This window comes from Littorina saxatilis, linkage group LG7 (assembly GCF_037325665.1).
Source record: "Littorina saxatilis isolate snail1 linkage group LG7, US_GU_Lsax_2.0, whole genome shotgun sequence".
Classification (NCBI taxonomy): Eukaryota; Metazoa; Mollusca; class Gastropoda; order Littorinimorpha; family Littorinidae; genus Littorina; species Littorina saxatilis.
In genome coordinates this window covers 24,153,508-24,177,609 of record NC_090251.1, presented here as the reverse complement: position 1 = coordinate 24,177,609, position 24,102 = coordinate 24,153,508, and the positions used below count along the sequence as shown (strand labels likewise).

General features: G+C 41.1%; 2 protein-coding genes across 2 annotated transcripts in view; both read left to right on the top strand.

Moving 5' to 3' along the window:
* Positions 1 to 24,102, top strand: part of LOC138970986 (adenosine deaminase AGSA-like) — a 396,962-nt gene that overhangs the window by 260,192 nt on the left and 112,668 nt on the right. The window lies entirely within an intron of this gene.
* LOC138970985 (adenosine deaminase AGSA-like) overlaps positions 4,389 to 24,102 on the top strand; it is a 100,380-nt gene continuing 80,666 nt past the window's right edge. The window contains exon 1 of the mRNA XM_070343570.1: positions 4,389 to 5,242. The gene's annotated coding sequence lies outside the window, so the exon portion shown is untranslated. The remainder of the gene's footprint in view (positions 5,243 to 24,102) is intronic.

Genomic DNA, 24,102 nt, shown 5'->3' with positions numbered 1-24,102 from the left:
TAACCCGTAACAGGTCACATAAGGTCCGTCCTGTTTGGTCATATAAGTCAAATGGTGCACTAATATGGTCGTGGGGTAGAATATTACGTATTTATATGAATCAGTTTGTTAATATGCAGATTTGTTTATCACTTTCCACAGAAGAAGCAGTTCAAGCGAGGAAGCAGTGACGATGAGGACCCAAGGACAAACAGTCAGGAGAAGTCGAGGATATGTATTCGTAAAAGTCCCTATTTCCGTAGCTAAGAGTAGTAAGAGGAAAATTAAGGAATTGTTTAAGGACTTGCTAATTTGGTGTCGCTTTGAGGCTGAAAAGCATTTCATCCCATGAGCGGCTTCTTTGTCTCTGTTACCCGAGGAGGTGAATACGCACGCACACACACACACACACACACACGCACGCACGCACGCACGCACGCACGCACACACACACACACACAGTCCACAGACAAACACGCACGCACACACACACACACACACGACAACGCACACACACATATATATATACACAAAGAAAAAAGCCAAGCACCCCCCTTCAATTTCGCAATGACTGATTTTTAAAGTTCTGGTATGGAAACAGTAAGTTCAGGAGCTCGGTTTGACAAATGTTATCGACAAGAGCAACTCTTTGGAAATAACATCACACAAGAAAACTCCAGTTTTGATTGGTTTTAATCGTGATTTAGTACCTTGCCAAAAAGTGACGTTTTAACCCTAAAACAGTACCCCTGATAAGTATGGAGCTGCAAGCTGAAAAAGACAGGTTTAGGTAAATGTGTCATGAAAAAAATGTAATTGAGAGTGCTCAGATGGCATACGCGATTCAAAAGTTCAATATAGAGTGAAACCCCCGCGTGCCCGGATGACGGCGTCAACCCTGCGTCTCATCCCTCCAGTCAAACGTCGGATCTGTTCACGGGTCACTTGCAACCACTCACGATGCAAAGCTGCCTCCAATTCACGTAATGTCTGCACAGGAGGCTGCAGAGCTTGTATACGACGCCCCAGGATGTCCCAAACATGCTCCAGCGGATTAAGATCTGGACTCATTGCCGGCCATGGGAGTGTTGTTACAGCGTTGTTCTGGAGGTAGTCCACTACTGCCCTGGATCGATGAGGCCTGGCGTTATCATCCATGTACACGGGTCTTGTGGCAAGTGGGTGGTTGTCAAAATGAGTAACGACAACAGGTTCCAGGACATGTCGCATATACTGATCACCCGTGAGGTTGCCACGTATGGTGACAAGGTCTAGCTTGCAGTCATGGGAAATGCAACCCCAAACCATGACTGACCCGCCACCGAATGGAACAGTTTGTCTGATGTTCCTGGGTGTATAGGCCGTATTCCTGAGCCTCCATACCCTCAGTCTGCCGTCAGTGACATGGTGAAGGAATCTGCTTTCGTCCGACCAGTGGATCCTCCTCCACGTTCTCAGGTTCCATTTTTACCATGCCAGACACCATGCCAAGCGTCTTCTCTTGTGGTCATCTGTCAGTCGGGGACGCTTAATGACTCTTCGGGCTGCCATTCCTGCAGCTTTCAAGCGGTTTCGTACGGTCCTGGTTGACAGATGTCGATTTGGAAGCCATGCTCGTTTCAGGACGGTACTCGTTGAAAATGGCTCACGCCGAATTATTCGGAGAAGTGCTCGGTCTTCACTTTCTGACGTCACACGGGGTCGCCCTGACTGTGGACGGTCCTTCACAGCACCAGTCTGACGATGTTTGCGTACCAAACGGCTGATGACGGTGTAGTGGTAGCCAAGTTGACGACCAATCGCTTTGAAGGATGCTCCTGTAGCATGCATTCCTATAATCTGCCATCGGATCGCCTCTGATAATCGTCTTCTCGCCATGTTCACAGAGAATGTTTGCAAATTGTCGTCGTCCAGTGTTAAATACAGAAATTTGCAGCGTGAGCATACTGCCTTTTTTAACATTCATGGGTTGCATGCTGCACGTGCTTCTCACAGGCAGTGGCGACACAATCTTGACGCGTGAACTTCCCAACCTTATTATGGAAACCCATGTATGTCATTACGAAGAAAAAAAATGGTAAAACAAATTTGACTCAATTATTATCACAAATTCATTCGGGGGGTGCTTGGCTTTTTTCTTTGTGTATATATATATGAACACACACACACACTCACAAATACACACGCACGCGCCCGCGCAGAAGTACAGTAAAAAAACACACACACACACACACACACATACACACACAAACTCAGATACAGACACACACACACACACACATTTGTCAGTAATCGATCAGGGAATATATACGACATGACCTTCAGAAAAGAGATCCTGTTGATCGCATTCCTTTTTTCTTTCATAGTTTTTAATTGCAAAGTTTTAGAAAATACTGGGAAGCCTTTTTATATTTAGTCAAGTTTTGACTAAATATTTTAACATCGAGGGGGAATCGAAACTATAGGGTCGTGGTGTATGTGCGTGTGTCTGTCTGTCTGTCTGTCTGTGTGTGTGTGTGTGTGTGTGTGTGTAGAGCGATTCAGACTAAACTACTGGACCGATCTTTATGAAATTTGACATGAGAGTTCCTGGGTATGAAATCCCCGAACGTTTTTTTCATTTTTTTTTTATAAATGTCTTTGATGACGTATTATCCGGCTTTTCGTGAAAGTTGAGGCGGCACTGTCACGCCCTCATTTTTCAACCAAATTGGTTGAAATTTTGGTCAAGTAATCTTCGACGAAGCCCGGACTTCGGTATTGCATTTCAGCTTGGTGGCTTAAAAATTAATTAATGACTTTGGTCATTAAAAATCTGAAAATTGTAAAAAAAAATAAAAATTTATAAAACGATCCAAATTTACCTTCATCTTATTCTCCATCATTTGCTGATTCCAAAAACATATAAATATGTTATATTCGGATTAAAAACAAGCTCTGAAAATTAAATATATAAAAATTATTATCAAAATTAAATTGTCCAAATCAATTTAAAATCACTTTCATCTTATTTCTTGTCGGTTCCTGATTCCAAAAACATATAGATATGATATGTTTGGATTAAAAACACGCTCAGAAAGTTAAAACAAAGAGAGGTACAGAAAAGCGTGCTATCCTTCTTAGCGCAACTACTACTCCGCCCTTCTTGTCAATTTCACTGCCTTTGCCATGAGCGGTGGACTGACGATGCTACGAGTATACGGTCTTGCTGAAAAATGGCATTGCGTTCAGTTTCATTCTGTCAGTTCGACAGCTACTTGACTAAATATTGTATTTTCGCCTTACGCGACTTGTTCGTGTTTACGGGAGCACAATGCAACTATAATCATTACTGTGTTCTCAGAAGGTGTATATACAGATGAGCAGAAGCGGATAAAACTATAAAATGTAGTTCTCATTAATTTGTGATATCAGGTACGTGACAGCGTCCTTGAAACTCCCTTGAAACTCACACACTATAGGCTATTATGATTGCAAGCAGTGAACAGACCCGTTTGCACTCACATACACAATTTTCTTTGCTCACGCACGGAATTGAGAAGTTACTCGCAGATATTTGTGTGATGCTAGTGAAACATGAACAGCCAAACAAAGATATTTTTCAGATCAGTTGTACGTGCGAATGAACAACAACAACAACAACAACACAAGAAGGGCAAAGCCCATACGACTCACATGCTTTACACATTTTTCCTACCAAAATACATGTGACCTTGACCCAAGGTCAAGGTCATCCAAGGTCATGCAACACAAAGCTGTTAATTCAAGACATAGGAAGTACAATGGTGCTTATTGGCTCTTTCTACCATGAGATATGGTCACTTTTAGTGGTTCACTACCTTATTTTGGTCACATTTCATAAGGGTCAAAGTGACCTTGACCTTGATCATATGTGACCAAATGTGTCTCATGATGAAAGCATAACATGTGCCCCACATAATTGTTAAGTTTGAAACAGTTATCTTCCATAGTTCAGGGTCAAGGTCACTTCAAAATATGTATACAATCCAACTTTGAAGAGCTCCTGTGACCTTGACCTTGAAGCAAGGTAAACCAAACTGGTATCAACAGATGGGGCTTACTTTGCCCTATATATCATATATAGGTGAGGTATTCAATCTCAAAAACTTCAGAGAAAATGGGAAAAATGTGAAAAATAGCTGTTTTTTAGGCAACATTTATGGCCCCTGCGACCTTGACCTTGAAGCAAGGTCAAGATGCTATGTATGTTTTTTGGGGCCTTGTCATCATACACCATCTTGCCAAATTTGGTACTGATAGACTGAATAGTGTCCAAGAAATATCCAACGTTAAAGTTTTCCGGACGGACGGACGGACGTCCGGACGGACGTCCGGACGGACGGACGGACGGACGGACGACTCGGGTGAGTACATAGACTCACTTTTGCTTCGCATGTGAGTCAAAAAACAACAACAACAGCATCAACAGCACCTACAACAACATAAACAACATAAAACAACGACCGCTCCTGGAGCCGATAAGTTAACTTTCCCTCAGAGAACGATGTGCACCACACACACATGAACATTTCATATTAGACACATTATTATTTTATTTTTTATATTAGACACGACTCAGAACGCTGGTCTAAATGTTTCTGCAAGCACCCCGGGACATTAACACAGACACACACCAAGACATTTTAATAGCAGCATCACCTCTAATAAAGTTGAATTTATGTTTCTATCGGGGGGAATGGAAGTACCCGATAATTCGAGGATAAACTGCGGGAAAATGGCAAGAATCTGTATGATTATTAGACCTGGATGCATGATTAGAATATTGTTCATGTGAGTGTTATAAGTAATGGCTTGCAAACTTTTTATGAGAAAGCAGTATGTCTGTTGGTTTGTTGTTGTGTATTTAAGATGGAGTAACTTGTCTACCACAGCAGAAACTGAAATCTGCAATGCACTTTAATTTTCAAACGTATGAATAGAAGACAGGGAGGGGAGGGGGTGACGAACCACACACAAGCACACACACTAAAGATGGATTGACTGTTCTTAAGAAAGGTGACTAGACTAGGATGCCAGGGATACAATAAAGGTGCCCAGTTTTTCTTCGAAGCCGTGTCACAAAGCTCAGCCCGGGGTTTCGTCGAAAAGAAGCGGGTCGACAGGACGTAAGACGCTATATAAGTATGGACTTCCAACCAGGAATCAAGCATTCTGCGACAACAGCATTCTGAAAAGGAAATCCCTTGTTCTTGAGCGCATAATCGGACAAAGAAGCAGACGCGTAAGTAAACTTTAGCACGTTATAATGATTACCATGCACAGTGTTATTACTTGTCTTTATCTGATAACACGAGACATCTTCAGTGCAGTTCAGAGCTGTTTATTGTTATACCTTACAATGTTTTATATCATAATGAAAGACAGTCTAACAAAACGCTTGATTTTGAAAAAAAAAGGTTACAGCATTAACGATAAATTTGGTTTAGTTTTGCGCTTTTGGTATATTTTGTGCAGTCCCATCAATGGAAGTCAGGTTCACACAAAAAGGGTGTTGTTCCCTGCCAACTTGCTCAAATCGTTGTTCTGCTTTGCTCTCGTTGTCTAGTTGTCTCTGTCTGTCTGCCTCTCTCTCTCTGTGTTTCTCGGTCTGTCTCTGTCTGTCTGTCTGTCTGTCTGTGTCTCTGTCTCTCTTTTTTTAATTTTTTTTTACAATTTTGTAGAACTTTTTTTATTTAATTTTTAAAATTTAAATTATCTTCTCTTATCTTTATTCCTTTTTACATTTGATTTCCTATGGCTTGTTTGTTGTTTGTTTGTTAGTCATGTGTGTACTTTAGCATTTTTCATCTATCAATTCTTTCTGTTGTGTTCTTTTGTTTGTGGATATTATATGTTTTGTATTTGTTTAAGGACAGGTTGTTACACAAGGCATTGTGCCTTAAACCTTTATCCTTGTAGAATAAAGTTCGTTCGTTCGTTCGTTCTCTCTCTCTCTCTCTCTCTCTCTCTCTCTCTCTCTCTCTCTCTCTCTCTGACACATTGCCGACGTGAAGAGAAAAGGCAGAAGACACAGACAGACACATACATTCGTACATATCAGCAAAGTTTATTCAGAATACAGTGATAAATAGCATACATCAATACAAGCGTTGTGATACGCACGTGCGTACGCACACAAACACATTTTGCAAAGAAACGCCCCTTGTTTTTATTACTTACTTGTAAAACTCTATAGTCAATGGTAATCAATGTTAATCAATGGTTCATGAGCTATACATTTTCAAAGACGGGCATTATCAAATTCAGGACAGACGAAAGAGTCAAAAATATTAATAAGTTGTCAGTTACCTCCTATACGAGTGCTGATATAATTATAGGATCGGTTATATCATGGTCTCCTGGACTAGACGTTGGTCGAAGTTATTGAATCCTCTTTTGGAAAATAGTAAAATAAAAATCGGAACCTTCTTTGCTTAGAAGTACATCTCTTTGTTCATTATAACAGCATTAGAGTGTTTCTAGATTATCTAGTTTCCAGAATATCAACTAATCACAGTATGTGGCGCCATCCAACTCCCCCCCCCCACACACACACACACACACACACACACATACATCGAATACACCGAGTTACACATTCGATTCAGTTTCTAAACTACCCATACGTGAGCAAAAAAAGCGCTAGATGCATATTTCCGTTTTTTGACCCTCGATAAACAAAGATCTGTCTGGCCTTGTCAGTCAGTCTGTCTGTCTGTCTCTCTCTGAAATTCTCATCATTGTTTCTCTACCGTGACTTAATTGCTTATATGTGTAACTTCTTCCATGCTGTGTAATTCATGTTGCTAATGACCGTATCAACATCATCGTCTTCAACATCGGTTTCGCGCACGTGTGTATATTGGTGTTTGAATTTCATTTTTACTTCTTTAGTCTCTCTCTCTCTCTCTCTCTCTCTCTCTCTCTCTCTCTCTCTCTCTCTCTCTCTCTCTCTCTCTCTCTCTCTCTCTCTCTCTCTAGATTTGTTAAAATCTCTTAGCAGAGATAGAGAGAGAAATAAGTATCCCTTCACAGACAGCCTATTGGGAGCATCAGACCCTCCTCAAGCTAGGGGGACCGAGATTTACAGAGCAAAGTCCCTTTGTGGGGGACGTATCGCAAGGTAATCTAGTCCTGAGGAGGACCATTGTATTTGTACCTAGACCAGACACGTGTTTCGACACTATTGTGTCTCATCAGTGGTCAGGTGGTACTGATGGCGAGAGTTGATGATAAAATCGTTTATTTAACGTCACTCTGTAAAAACATTGGCGACATTTGTCTTAGATTAAGAACACACACAGGCACGCACACAAACTTTCCCTTTATGTACAGTGGTTCACCTCCCTTCCGCCCCCCGCACACTCTCGCTCATCTAATTAACAAGAAGAGCAAACGCTCGATCGAGTCACTTTCGCAGTTCTGAATATTATATGAGGCATCAGATGGACAGGAAGAAATTGCTATTCACAACACAATGCATACCTGAAGCATACCTGTGACCTTGAAAAAGGTCAAAGGTCACCAAAGCAGACGTCAAAGTGTAGAGGTCACTGGGAGTCACGTTCACATAAAATTTGAGCCCGGTCACTTTTATAGTTTCCGAGAAAAGCCCAACGTTAAGTTGTGTGTTGCCGAACAGAAAAGGCTAGTTATCTCCCTTGTTTTTCTGATAACGTTCGTAAAAGGCTACAGATGTAAATACTTTGATGTAAAGAATAATCCTACAAAGTTTCAATCACATCCGATGAACTTTGTCAAAGATATAAAATGTCTAATTTTTCCTTTGACGCTGACCTGTGACCTTGAAAAAGGTCAAAGGTCAACGAAACCATCGTTAAAGTGTAGAGGTCATTGGAGGTCACGACTAAACAAAATATGAGCCCGATCGCTTTGATAGTTTCCGAGAAAAGTCCAACGTTAAGGTGGTGTCTACGGACGGCCGGCCGGACGGCCGGCCGGACAGACTAACACTGACCGATTACATAGAGTCACATTTTCTCAAGTGACTCAAAAATGGTGTTAAGAGATACTTGGATATAAAATGGTATTTTTAAAAGTTCTGATAAAAATATATAGTAGCTGTATGAGAAGCAATGGCGTCAGCCGCAGCAACGTCTCTTCATATCCAGGGACCAAGTGGGTGCGTGTGCATAAGTCCAGCGATAAGTTTGGGACCTTGCCACCCAAGGTCTTTATTAAAACTTAAAAGATAGCTTAATTTTTCCTTTGAGGTATTTGGCAGAATATTTCTATTTGAGTTTATAAACTGAGTCAGGGGTTGAAAGTGGCATGAGTTCAAATCACACTCCAAAGTCAAATGAGCAATGGTGAGGTCGGATTGACAGGTGCATTTAAGCTCTAGAAATTGGTAATTCCCAGCTTCTGCCCTAAGGCGGTTAATCCTTTTTATTACACGTGGGCATGCATTATAGGTGTTCATCTGTTTTGATGGGGCTTCCCGAATGAGCCAGCCAGAGCTTATAGCCTTGTGCATATATTTGTTCCTCCATTCTCTCCAGAGAAGAGAGTCTGTAAGGCTACTGATCTCAGAAGCAGACAATGGCAGGTCTACCTCGGAGGCGCCTATGCCTTGGGCAGCTTCTTTAGCGGCTTTGTCCGCTTTCTCGTTGCCAGGCACGTTCACGTGTGCTGGACACCAGACCAGGTTAATCTTGCTTCCTTTTTATATTTAGTCAAGTTTTGACTAAGTATTTTAACATCGAGGGGAAATCGAAACGAGGGTCGTGGTGTATGTGCGTGTGTGTGTGTGTGTGTGTGTGTGTCTGTCTGTCTGTCTGTCTGTGTGTGTGTGTGTGTGTGTAGAGCGATTCAGACTAAACTACTGGACCGATCTTTATGAAATTTGACATGAGAGTTCCTGGGTATGAAATCCCCGAACGTTTTTTTCATTTTTTTGATAAATGTCTTTGATGACGTCATATCCGGCTTTTTGTGAAAGTTGAGGCGGCACTGTCACGCCCTCATTTTTCAACCAAATTGGTTGAAATTTTGGTCAAGTAATCTTCGACGAAGCCCGGACTTCGGTATTGCATTTCAGCTTGGTGGCTTAAAAATTAATTAATGACTTTGGTCATTAAAAATCTGAAAATTGTAAAAAAAAATAAAAATTTATAAAACGATCCAAATTTACGTTTATCTTATTCTCCATCATTTTCTGATTCCAAAAACATATAAATATGTTATATTCGGATTAAAAACAAGCTCTGAAAATTAAATATATAAAAATTATTATCAAAATTAAATTGTCCAAATCAATTTAAAATCACTTTCATCTTATTCCTTGTCGGTTCCTGATTCCAAAAACATATAGATATGATATGTTTGGATTAAAAACACGCTCAGAAAGTTAAAACAAAGAGAGGTACAGAAAAGCGTGCTATCCTTCTTAGCGCAACTACTACCCCGCTCTTCTTGTCAATTTCACTGCCTTTGCCATGAGCGGTGGACTGACGATGCTACGAGTATACGGTCTTGCTGAAAAATGGCATTGCGTTCAGTTTCATTCTGTCAGTTCGACAGCTACTTGACTAAATATTGTATTTTCGCCTTACGCGACTTGTTTTATAATTTTATTTGCCAGCTCCTTTATGGCAATGACAAGATCATGTCTTTTTGATCTTTTGTTAGATCTTAATGCTTCAATGGCTGCTTTGGAGTCAGAGAATATAGCTATCTTTTGAGGAGGAGTGTTCTTGAGATTGAGATGAACAAGCGACATGCAGATGGCAAGGAGCTCAGCTGAGAAGATCGAGTTTCTGTTGCACAGTTTAAATTTCCCAGTCATGTCATCGCTGGGGATTACAAAAGCTGCGCCAGCCTTCTTGTCATCCAACACTGACCGTCTGTGTAAACATGAACATGGCTTTTGTATACAGTATCAATGTGCTCAAGGGCTTGTGTCCTGATTAATAACTGATCATCCTTTGTAGCTGTGCAATATTCTGTGTCAATATTCATTTCTTTCATTGTCCATGAGGGATCACGAGAGTTGTCAACCCATGGTATCCAACTAAGAAGCAAACCATTCTCTGAATGGTAGCTTCTGTTGGCATGGGAGACTACCCTCATCTGACAACCCCAAGAGGAGATCTGTGAAGGGAAACACTTTGATTTAAGGCCAAAGTGTAGAATTGATATTTATTAAGAAAGAATTTAGAAATTTAGACAAGTTTTAACCAAGAAATTAGGTTAAAACAAGGGAAATTTGAAAAAGCCTAAAGGGAGGTAACTCTGTACCAGCCTGCAGATCCAGAAATGGATACGCGAACAAGTTAGATCTAATTTTGAAAAGGTTAAACAGGCAACTTTCACGTATATATATACATGTATAGGTTACAACACGAGTGGTTTTTTTTTATATGGCTTGTATTTCAGTCAAGACCCAGCGGATGAATATCATCGGGAGACACGAGCCTCTGGCGAGTGGCTCTCGATTGATATTCCCGCTGGGTCTTGACTGAAATACAAGCCATATAAAAAAAACTACGAGTGTTGTAATCTGTATATCCCATTCTACCATCAAACACAAAGTGTAGACTACTAGCGGCACTGTTGCGATCTGTGGACTGTAAAACGGTGGTGCCAGCGAGACTTAGCCCTTTTGCAACCTTAAACTAAGTGACCGTCGCTGAAAAAATAAAACGAATGAGTGCATCGATAAGTACGCGGTAAAACTACTTTCAGACCATTTAAAAGCTTTAAGTAAAGGTTCATAAGTTGCAAGAAAGTAATGAAGTCGTATAGAAATTAATTTAGTTGAAGCGCACAATTCTTTTGTTTTGCGTTTCAGGTCGGCAGAACGGGCGAAACGGGTTTGGGACCCATTTGGCTTACTCGATTCAGAATCGATTCCACGTTGTTTTTCTCGAACGTGTTATTATACAATTAGGCTTATTGACAGAGAAGCAAATTTTAGGGAACAAATATGTAGGTTTAGATTTAACCATTTGCTCCCTATTTGAAATGTATCTACGTGATAAACTCGTGTTTTGCGAGTGTGTTTGCATGAATGAACCTAAACTGGTATGGGTGTGAGGAAAACGGGACCGACTTGGTGAAGTCGCGAATTGCTGACACGTCTGTCACCGCCGATTGATTGCATTTTGAAGGAATATGACTGGATTACGGAAAAATACACACATGTTAAGTTCTTGGATACCTTCATCGCCAATGTGGACTTACTGCAGAGCCAGGCAAAAGAGTAGACTTGCTCGCAAAACACGTGAAACAGCCGATGTTCGATAGCGAAGCCAAACCGTGCCAGGTAAGGACGCTTCTCGGTCTCGCTACGCATGTCACCAGTGACAGTGTTGTTGCTTTGAGTTTGACTAACAACCTCGAAACTGTCATTTAAAACATGAGCCAAATGTGTATTGATTGTGTGATTAGTCTATGTGACAGGGCTTCTATTATCTGTGCTCCCTTGCTTCTGTCAGTTCCCACACCGACACTGCCAGAGAAACTGAAGACGCACACCTCAAAAGTCGTCTGCTAACGATGCAAGGGAGGGTACTCGTGTTTTTGTTTTGGTTCGCTAGCATCTGGGTATCTTGTAAGTTGAATGTTCGTTTTTTTCAATCTGCATTGCTTTCATAATGAAGGAAACGTTTGTTTATTGCATCCCATACATCAGATCAGTTCTGAGATTCATTTTTGCGTGCAACTGATATGGTTTCCTGAGCCGTGCAATACGATTTTGGAACTTCATACAAATGTGTCACATTGTTCGGCGCGAGGTCAAAGGTCGGGAGGAAAGTAGTTCTTTGCCCAAATCGGAATCTGCACTATCATATATTTTTTGGAGTCCATGATGTATTTATTGAGCTATAAAAATACAACATATATACCCATACTGAAGTAACAGAGGCAAAGAAGGGAGGTCATGGGATATATATTTATATATTAGTTGTTCTTTGCTACTGGTCACAAGTGCAGACCTGTTTACCCTTACGATTTGGGCGTAATTTATTACGATTTTCTGCAAAAAATACGCCATTCCGCTATCCGTGTCAAGACTACGATTTTCATAAATAAAAAAAATGTAAAAAAAAAATAAAAATAAAACATTTTGGCATTGTTTTTTTCAATGGCAAAATGGGGTGAAAAAGCACAGGAATGATGGATATGTGCATGATTGTGTTTCGCAGACACAGTTGTCATACATGTGCGTTGTAATTGGTGACGAATGCTGGATGATTACTATTTTTGTGCCAGGATTACTATTTTTGGGGCTGAGCATTACTCCAAAACACTTATGGGTGTAAACAGGTCTGCAAGTGGGGGTCAGCTCACACGGACGCATTGTTCAATACAGTCTAGGGGAGAAACTGGTCACAAAGCACCCAGTACATGCCAGAGAGATAGGATAATCGGCACAATCAAAGAAAATACCAAAATCATTCAATATCTGGAAATATTAAAGGCCGAGGGTCGGGTATAAAAGCAGAGCGGCGCGTGGCACTTCAGTCTAATGTCCAGCCCTTTTCAGGAAACGAGCTCTCACTTGAAATATTATTTTCAAAAATACTCTGTCTATACCAAACTCAAAAGCACCATTTTTGTCAAGCAAACATTTGAAGGTGTACACCACACATGGACCCCCAAAAGTGTTTATAATAACCCCTGGATAACGTACTTTCAGAAAAAAAATTCACTCGCCAAATTTGAATTCAAAATCAAACGGCTGTCAGTCGTGGTGGACTGGGCGGAGCTAAAGACACGAGAAAGATAATGTCCACGCACCGCTCATTCCTTTTCGGCAGCACACACCCGCCACATAACGTTTACCAGATGTTGCCTGACCCCAAAGTTCCGGTCACTCCGCGCTATTGCAGCCGCCATGGATGCTACATGACACCACTGGTAAATCTGCCTGAGAGTGAAACACTTTCAATAATCGTTCTGTAATTAATAAATCGTTTCAAAGATAATCTGCACTTTACGAATGTTAGTTTGGTATTTATTACTTTTTTTTTTAAAGTGAAACATATTCAACCGAAAAACAAGTTTTCTTCTTGGGCTGAAAAGGGAAGCTGAAGTCATTTGGTGGATGAATACGATCGTGAGTTAGGTACCAATGTCTTGAATTTATGGCAGACTTTTCCAGAGAAAATAATTGTATACGCGTTGCTTGATGTTTCCGGTAGAACACCGCGTATCACAGTCATGCACGTTGGAACCAGGCACTCATGACTCATGAAAGACACTTTCTTCACTTTTTCACACACTAAAACACCATTCTTCAGGCGACTTTGCAGCAAATGTCGTAATCCCTGTCTGTCACAGATATCATATTCAACAACATCCAGCAATAGTGATGCTCTGCTATCTATTTAAACATTTATTAGTCACAAAGCTGTTTTCCTCCGGACAGTGACGACGCGAGACCATGCCTTGACTGACTAAATGCAAGTTTTCCCACCAAATTTTTCCTCTTCCCGCAAATTTTGGTAACCTAAGACAAAACCAAACATGTGGGCTCGGGGAGCGAATTGCACGCTCACAGTGCCGTTTTGTATCTGGATTTACTGGTCAACCTGAAGCCAACGGTCACATGCGTAATTAACAACCGCAAACTATATCTTTTGTTCAAAATTATGGTGTCTAACAAGTCAGTTTCAACTTGTTAGATTCACAGGCTTTACATTTGGCTTATTATGGCAAAGACAATGGTCTTACATTTTCTTTAGAGAATGCAGTCGGTTTGTGTAACAAGGGTTCCACTGTTCCAAAAGCCGGCTAGACTGACCTAGTCGTCTTGAAAACGGTACCGACCTTGATACCTTGGGAACTGTAAAACCAAGACACAGAGCTACATAGTGGCGCCAATGTCTTGGGTGAAACATTCAAACATGCATGTACAGAAAGCAGTGACACATTTAACTCTGTAGATGGTCCCTCAAGTTCTTGGCATCCGATTGTTGGTGTGAGTTTCCACTCAGGTTCTGCACCAAGAGAGAGGGTATTTCTACTCTCCAGTCTACAACACGATTGCGTTAGTGCATGGCACTGCATAACTTTCACCATGTGCTCAGTTGTATTGCACAAGTGTACAAATGCGCGCGCGCATGCGACGGCGTGTGCGTGTGTGTGTATGTGCGTGTAATCTGCATTCAGAGGATTTATTGCTAGTGTGAATAAATTATTGCAACTAATAATGCTTCCAAATAACCGTCAGAAAAAAGGTGAATACCACACACACACACACACATAACGGGACTTTACAGAGGTTCACAAGAAAGGCACACACACCAAGGCGAGGTATGCGGCAGTCTGCTGTTGGCTTGTTTAATCAAGCGGAATGCCTTGGCCACTGCATCCACCAGACTAGGTAACTTGAGACCTGTCGGTCACTGAAAATAGGCTCCGCCTATACCCATGGGTATTCTGGCCTGTTGGACCTCGGCCTTTAAGATGTACTGTGAAAATGCTGGCAAAAATGGCGTCCAAAAACGGGAACGCACACTTGGTGCGTCTTTGAAGACTTACCTCCCGTTCTGTGTTGTTGATAAGGCCTAAAAAATAAATAGGTGTGGTTACGGTAACCCGACCTACCCTATTTTTTGGGGCCGACCCTATAACTTTTTATTACATTTGTCAAAAAAATACAAAAAACCCCAAGTAAACGAGTGCAGAAAACGCAATGAAAGCGAAAGCGCCCGAGTCGCACACTTATTTCCCTGTCAAGTAGGTTTAATTTGTACACATTAGAAAAAAAAGTAAAAACAAAAAAAAAAGTGATTGCCTACCTTCCTACCCTATTTTTTTTGGCTATGTTACCGTAACCACACCTATTATTTTTTTTGGCCTAATAGTCGTGTTTGTGCTGTTTTTGTTGAAATAGTATCTAATAAAACTGATGCAGTTCTTGAAATGTTGCAAATTATGGTTGTCTTTGTGAAATGCGAGATTGTTCTGAGGCGTAATCTGCATACGGCTGATGTCACACATAGGGTACCCCACTTCGATCAGCGTATCACTCCAAATGAGCTTCATAGCAGAAAAGCAAATACACTACCAAAACACTGCATAACAGATCTTCAAGTCTAAGCCAGAATCATTGAAATTTACTTTCTGTATAAAATATTGCAATCAAATTTGTTCACGCCGTCACACAAATAACGCAGGTTACCCTCGCCTTCGATTCAAAGTAACTCCAATCTGACTGAATTACCATCGAAACGCAGATGACGAACTGATTCACCACACATTTGTGGTATTTTACACACAAATTTCAACTGTGTTGTTTCGCGATAAACAGCCATAAACAAACAAATGTGGCGCCGTCCCGTCGCCTCGGAAGGAATAACGCAGGTGACCAAGAGATTGTTTCCGATACCTGTCTGATTAATAAAATCATCGTTTTGTTCACGAATGACGGCTCTTTGGCAGATCTGGTGAGTTGGAAACTGTCTATGAATGTTTCATTTAATGTCAAATGCGTACATTCTTGTCGATATTGTTACCTTTGGGCTCATAAATGAAGTCAATGGTCGTGTTTTCCTAAAGCGACTTTTGTCAGCATAGAACTTACTGTGCTTTGATCATTGACTGAGAAGAATCTTCCGATGACACTAGTTCATTTCACTACGCGACTGCAGATCTGCAAGGAAACTTATGGCAGGGGAAATAAGCTTAACCATAGATATCCCTTGACAGGATCGCCAACTCTGCTAGATGCACAAGCGTTCTGCAATAAAGCATGCAATTTAGAAGTGACAATGAATTTAAAAACAACAGAAGACATCAAGCATATATCAAAACAGAATTATGCTGGAGGGGAAAGAAAACAAATATATTGCACTGATCTTTTTGATGTGTTGATCTGACTTCAGTTCCTGCACCATTTTTAACTTCCATGCATGATGTACATTCAAATCAATCAATGGTTCAGTTATAATAATCACTTATCGGTTATTTCTTGAATATCTGTTGTTCCAGTTCTAAATTTTCATAGTCTTTTACATAGATCTGTCAATATTTTTACTTACTTTTGGCAATTCTTGGAGTTTCTTTTGTGGTGATGCTGTCATCTTTTCAGCGATTGAGATGTCGGTACTTTCCCCCTGAAAAAACAACAACCATGGAATAGAACTAAGGGTATCTATAAATCTACAGCCGAATTTCTAACATTCAGAAATTGTTCTGTTGCAAATTTGTCGGTTCGCTGAGCTAAAATAGTGGCCGATGTGAGCGAGAATTCTGCAGAAAAACGATCTGCTGATCAGCTTGCGTGCACAGCTTCGGATTTACCAGTGTGTCAGATGCTCTCGCGTTTCAAGTGTTAAAAACAAAAATAATGACGTGCCGTCCACAATCAATCTTTATTGTTGATTCACATGACTCATTTCAATCATCAGCAATGATCTTTTTGTATTGCTTTGTTTGCTTTTCACATACCTCAGCCACAAACTCCACCTCCCCTTCGAAATTCTCCTTCTTCTCCATGTGTTGAAAGACTGCACCGGAAGTAAAGTTACTGTCAAAATCGTCTTTTCCGCTTTCCGCTACTTGGTGAGCGCGCGCAACGAGTTGGCGATCCCGTTAACTGAAGACGAATAAGCGGAGTAACTGTTCTTCAACGGATTGCTCTTACACTGATCTAGATATTTAGATCTTGTCGTCTGCTAGTCTGCTAGTAAGTAGTCTTCGGTCGTGTGAAAGTCACATCTATTTCGACTGTGTGCATCGATCCGTGTAGTGAAATGTTGATCTTTGATGATTTGGCAACATAACTTCGCCACAAGTGCTTCGAGTGTATCTTTTGAAAACGTCTTTTAACAAGACTGTGTTTCGACAGCCCAGACGGAGAGGATCCTCGATAGCTCACAGGGTATATAATGTTTTCCGCCGTTTTTTAAAGAATCCTTTCAAATTTACTATTCCAAAAGTACCCTATGACACGACTCGAGTGGCAAAGAACATTCTCTGCAATTCCTGTCTCAGTCCGTGCAGCCGTTTCGGGTCCTATCGTCATCATACAAACATACACACAGACACACAAAAACCAGCTTTAAAAGTTAGATTATGTAAGAACCATGTGAACCAGTGATTTTTGGCTCACGAAGTGTAGCCTATGCGATCGTAACTTTGTCTGTCTGTGCGTTTGTGCGTGCGTGTGTGTGTGTGTATGTCTGTGGTACTGGTAGAAACTTTAACATTTCCGAGTCTATGTGTGAGTGGTTATCCAAGACTATGGATAAAGCTCGCATAAGATTACGTCACGGTCAAAAGTGTTTGACGTCAATTAATGCATCATGGCGGCATGCCTCCCTGTAGTCTTTCTCTCTCGCGTGGTGTGTGTGGTCTCGGTCATTGTTATTTTGAGCGGGCCGAGACTATTTGGCAGTCGTGTCCCTGTAAGTAGGCTACATGCAGACACAGACGGATCTAGATCTAGTGTCTCTCTTTCTTGCACAGTGTCACCTAAGCTTACTGTGTGTGTGGGTGTGTATGTGTGACGGAGTGATTGAGTTTGTGTTACTGTTTGTCTATTTCTTACGTGAGCCTTGAAGGCTTCGCCTCTTGTTTCTTATGTACATCAGATACTACAGTATTTCTGCTTGATGAAAAGCTATATTTCAAAAACAAAACTAGAGATTTGAATTTTGACCACTTTTCCCCCTTTCTGTCACCAGTGAGTACTGAAGAACAACTCATACATGTTCTTACTTTCATTTTATTATAATCAATTCATGTAGCAGTAGTTTTCTTTACTTGTTTATTCTTTAGCAATCTTAGACTAGTCCCTCTTTAGGGCGAGGGCCAGATGTAAACAAGAAGGGCAAAGCCCATACGACTCACATGCTTGACCTTGACAGCAATGACATCATACACTAAGAACTGCTTTACACATTTTTCCTACCAAAATACATGTGACCTTGACCCAAGGTCAAGGTCATCCAAGGTCATGCAACACAAAGCTGTTAATTCAAGACATAGGAAGTACAATGGTGCTTATTGGCTCTTTCTACCATGAGATATGGTCACTTTTAGTGGTTCACTACCTTATTTTGGTCACATTTCATAAGGGTCAAAGTGACCTTGACCATGATCATATGTGACCAAATGTGTCTCATGATGAAAGCATAACATGTGCCCCACATAATTTTTAAGTTTGAAACAGTTATCTTCCATAGTTCAGAGTCAAGGTCACTTCAAAATATGTATACAATCCAACTTTGAAGAGCTCCTGTGACCTTGACCTTGAAGCAAGGTAAACCAAACTGGTATCAAAAGATGGGGCTTACTTTGCCCTATATATCATATATAGGTGAGGTATTGAATCTCAAAAACTTCAGAGAAAATGGGGAAAATGTGAAAAATAGCTGTTTCTAGGCAACATTTATGGCCCCTGCGACCTTGACCTTGAAGCAAGGTCAAGATGCTATGTATGTTTTTTGGGGCCTTGTCATCATACACCATCTTGCCAAATTTGGTACTGATAGACTGAATAGTGTCCAAGAAATATCCAACGTTAAAGTTTTCCGGACGGACGACTCGGGTGAGTACATAGACTCACTTTTGCTTCGCATGTGAGTCAAAAAGCAGATCACTGCTTACTCTATTACCCTCGTTAAAATAAAGAATTGTTCTTGTTCTTTCCCTCTCCCTCCCTCCCTCCCTCTCTCTCTCTCTCTCTCTGTCTCTCTCCCCCTCCCTCCCTCCCTCTCTCTCTCTCTCTCTTTCTCCCTCTCTCTCTCCCTCCCCCTCTCTCTCTCTCCCTCCCCCTCTCTCTCCCTCCCTCTCTCTCTCCCTCCCTCCCTCTCCAGGGCCGGACCAAATGAGTTGTGAGGGGGGGGGGGGGTTCCTCCTTTTTTGGGGGGGCAAATCAGCGAAGTGGCGGAGCCACAAGCGCGCGCCTGCTTTGCAGGCGCGCGAACTAGGGGGGTCCGGGGGCATGCTCCCCCGGAAAATGTTTGAAAAACGGTTAAAATCTGTGCAATCTGGTGCATTCTGGGCCTTGTTTTGAGGGTTAAGAGCAGCATTGTTTTGGTGCTAAAACTAGTAAACAAAAAAAACCCCACTCAAAGCAAGGTACATGCTTTTTCCAGGGGTGGGGTTCCGGAACCCCTGGAACCCCCCCCCCCCCCCCCCCTGGGTCCGGCCCTGCTCTCTCTCTCCCTCCCTCTCTCTATTTCTCTCCCTCCCTCTCTCTCTCGCCCTCCCTCCCTCTCTCTCTCTCTCCCCCTCTCTCTCTTTTTGAGAGATACAGACATCACAACCTTGTTAAAGTACGACATTCTCCTTTTCACGGAAACATTTAGTGAACTGGTAGTGTCAATCCCATGTAATTTTCGCATCCCCAGCTGTAAAAGTGTCAGACAGTATTCATGCGCGACGATCGGGGGGGAATTATGTTTCTATTGAGAAAGGAGTTGTGTAAGTACATTAAGTACATTAAGCAGATTGAGATAGAAACGGATAATATTATTGTGTTGAAGTTATCTCACCATGTGTTGGGGATCGACACTGACTGTTTGCTAATCGGTGCTTATCTCCCACCAGAATCATCCCCATATTACGAAGAGACAGATATAGATAATGGTGTTTCACTTCTAGAAGATAGTCTTTTAGAAGCTGTGAGGGAATGTGGAGATCTGCCAATGATAATTTGTGGTGATTTGAACTCAAGAACTGCATCTCTGAACGTTAAAAACACAGACCCGATTGCTGATCTCTCCGACATTACTGCGCGCGACAGTGACATTGATGACCTCAAGATGCCGAGAGTTTCCATGGACAAAGTTGTGAATGCGTTTGGCCGATACCTTCGTAACATTTGCGAAGAATTTGGTCTAGTGATTCTGAATGGATTACAGAAAGCAGGCTTCCCTGGAAATTTCACATACATATCACAAAGTGGCAGCAGCGTTATTGATTATTTTATTGTTTCTCAAAAATTACGTTCACTTTGCGAACATTTAAAAGTTGTGCCCATGGTTGAGACCAAACATTTATTGGTGGAATTGTTTATTGCCACAAAGAATGGCGTGTGTTACCCCAAAACCCATGGTAAACAATATTCTTGTTCAAAATACCAATGGAACGAAGAGAAATGTGCAGAGTTTCACTGTTACATGCAGAGCGATCATGTTAAAGGTAGTATTGAAGAAGCAACGGCGCTCATTGATATTGATGTCAACCAGTCGCTTGCAAAGTTTAATGAAAGTTTGTTTTATGCTGGAGAATGCATGAGAAAGGTTATATTTGTCGGCTCAGAAAAAAGAAGAATTTGGTTTGATCTTGAATGTAGGCAGAGCCGTCAAGTTGTTTGGCAACTCCTTCGCAGGGCTAGCCAGAAGATGAAGACAGATTGCAGTATGCGGAGTTGTTGAGGCAAAAAAAGGAATTGTATAAAGATTCTGTGGTTGAGTCATTGCATGCAAATTTAAAGGACCCTAAAAAGTTTTGGGAAACAGTCCGTTCAGTGCGACCATCTCTTGGTGGACAATGCAACATATCGATGGAACAGTGGTATGAGCATTTTCGCGATGTTTTTGGTACCGTACCACCTGCTGAAACAAATACTCCAGGTAATGAAGGTGATCAAAGATTTGAGCAAGGAGGGATAAGAAATTGTGACTCTTTAAACCAATTGATCACACATGATGAGGTAATGCGTGCAGCCCGGGCGCTGAAAAATGAAAAGGCAGCTGGCCCAGATGGGTTGATTAACGAGTTTTATAAGTATGGTATTGATATACTCTTGCCTTTTTTGACCACATTTTTTAATCATTTATTTGACAACGGTTTGTTTCCCGATGAATGGTCACACTCGATTTTGCACCCAATTCATAAGAAAGGAGATATTGATTCACCGGATAATTATAGAGGTGTTTCGTTGTTGAATGTATGCAGCAAATTATATAGTTTTATTTTGAATAAACGTATTTCTGATTGGATAGAAGAGAACGAAGTTGTTGGGGAGGAGCAAGCTGGTTTTTGCCAAGATCACTCTACAGTAGACCACATATTTACACTGTTTGGAATTGTGCAGAAACAGTTGTTGAGACATAGAAAACTGTATGCAGCCTTTATAGATTTTCGGAAAGCGTTTGACTCTGTTCACAGGGAGAAACTATGGAAAGCGCTTTGAACTTCGGATAAGGCGCTATATAAATAAAGAGAATAAAAAAAGTACTGATCAGAATGGCATGTGTGGAAAGATTGTTTTAGCCCTTAAAAGTATGTATACGACAGTGAAAACGTGTGTTCGAGCAGGAGGTGAACTTTCAGATGTATTCATATGTCCAGTCGGCCTAAAACAGGGTGAAAACTGCTCACCGATTTTGTTCTCATTGTTTATTAACGAATTAACCAAAGACATTATGGCAAATGGAAGACACGGTATTCAATTGTCACCGGATTTAGTCGAATTATAGATTTTGTTGTTTGCTAATGATGTGGTTTTAATCTGTGATAGTGTCATCGGTTTGCAAAACCAGCTAAATGTTTTATTGACCACCTCAAAGAAGCTTGAGGTCGAGGTAGTCGTAAATATGGCTAAATCGAACATAGTTGTGTTTAGAAACGGTGGCCATTTGGCATTACGAGAAAAATGGTTCTTTGGTGATAGTGAAGTGAAAGTTGTAAACATGTAAAAATATTTAGGAGTCTTTTTGTCCACAAGAATATCCTTTTCCCACACTCTAAACGACCTTGCCGATCGCGCGAGAAAGGGAGTATTAGCTATCCTCAAACTTCTATGGAGTATTGGGGAATATTCTCCTGATACGTTTTTTAAACTGTTTGACAGTCAAATACAACCGATCTTGACGTACGGTTCGGAGGTCTGGGGACTCTCTGCTGATCAACAAATTGTTGAAAGAGTACGTATCTGTCTGCCATTAAAAGGTTTGTCGGTGTCCATTCGAAGTCACCAAGGCATATAGTTTACGGTGAAACAGGACGTTATCCTCTGTTTGTGGTAACGCACATAAAGTGTATGAAGTTTTGGCTTCGATTAACTCGGATGGATGGCAACAGGTACCCTAAGAAAGTGTATAATATGTTATTGTCTATACAAAGGCAAAATTACACGACATGGGCTTGTAACGTTCGTAATGTTTTGTACAAGTATGGATTTGGTGAAGTGTGGGAAGCACAAGGTGTTGGTGATATTTCCACGTTTGTAAGAGAATTTCGCCAAAGACTTGTCGATTGCTTTAGACAGGATTGGCATAGTTCCCTTGAATCACACGTGTTTTATCATGTGTATTCATTATTTAAGCAGTCCCTGTGTATGAGTGGTTATTTGTATCAGATAAAAAAAATGTTCATTTGAGGAGAATGTTAGCACGTTTCAGATTTGGTATGTCACCCTTAAATAAGATACAAGATACAAGATACAAGATATTTATTCACCAATTTTGCCAAAGGATTTCATCTTGGCACGGCACGGTAAAAATAAAATAAAAACCAACCAGACACATATGCAGACACACATCACCATGCATGCATACATACGTACATTACACTGTCATGCACACACAGACACAACTCACACACACACACACACACACACACACACACACACACACACAATTATTTACATTCTCACACATAACCAGCCACATATCTACATCACAAATTCACATCGTCGCCTTGTAAAGGTAAAAACCATATAACCACTACCGTAAAATCCCTAGCATAAGCCCACCCCCCCTGTGCACAGATTTAGGGTAAAATTGGGGGGTGGGCGTTTGCTAAGTAAGTTTTGTGCTCAACCGTGTAATTGAGTGAATACAAACCCCGAAAGCATGTTAGTTCGTGTGAGTAGAAGTGAAGGAAAAAAGAAGAAAAAAGGGACTTTGAGGCAAAGAAGGCCAACGAGGACAATCATGAGAGAATTGAATTGAATTGAATTGAAATTTACTTTACGAGGGTGACAGAATAAGCAATGTATACATGCTTCTTTTCATCCGGCCCTCGCCCATAAGAGAGAGAGAGAGAGAGAGAGAGAGAGAGAGAGAGAGAGAGAGAGAGAGAGAGAGAGAGAGAGAGAGAGAGAGAGAGAGAGAGAGAGAGAGAGAGAGAGAGAGAGAGAGAGAGAGAGCGAGAGAGAGAGAGAGAGAGAGAGAGAGAGAGAGAGAGAGAGAGAGAGAGAAAAAGGACTGGCTCTTCTGAAAACAACACGAGCATAGTCATTCATATAAATTTATAAAGTAAAAAGAAAATCGCCAGGCCTTTGCAAGGACAAACAATAACAACACAATTTCGGGAAAAAGAAACTTGATGAAATGTCAACACCAATGAAGCCCTTTCTTTACAGGGAAGAAATTACACGATCGTCTTTGGAAATGAAACGTAAACTGAACTTGGATTTTGTCTTCAAAAGGCCTAATCTTTCTGAGAAAGAAAACCCCACAAACTTAGGAAAAAAAAGAGAAGAGAAACTCGAACAAACATGAACGATGGGTGGGAGTGAGGAGAGGGGACAAAGAATAAGAAAAAGAGGAAAGAAACACGAAAAGGTAAAGAAGGGGAAAAAGATGACTTTTAGAACAGTCTGCACAAATCCTAATGAAAGTGAGCTTATAGTCTCTTTGAAAAAAGCAGGGTGGGCGTTTGCTAGGTAGTTACCCCTGTGCACAACTTTTGGCCCAAAGTGGGGGGTGGGCGTTTGCTAGATTGTGGGCTTATGCTAGGGATTTTACGGTATTTACAGTACAAACCCAATGTGAATAACGTAGACAGACTTTGCCCTTTGTGCTCAGATGATACACTTGAGACGGAAGTTTATTTTTTACTTGTTTGTCCCGCATATAATGAGATCAGAGTTGAATTAATAGCCTCAAAGTATTATCGGAACCCATCCATGTTTTAGAATGTGCCAATTAGCCTACTATCCTCTACAAATGGCCAAGTGGTAAGACGGTTAGCAACGTATATTTACAAAGCTATACGATTTCGCACTGATTCTCTGGAAAATGCACAGTTGCAAGATGCAGGTCCATAAGGTTGCTTCTTTTAAACATTGTTCGCTTGTATTATGTGTCACCAGTCTTGTTATGGGCCGGAGGCCTAACAAATACAATTTCCGACTTCCGACTTCTCTCTCTCTCTCCCTCTCTCTCT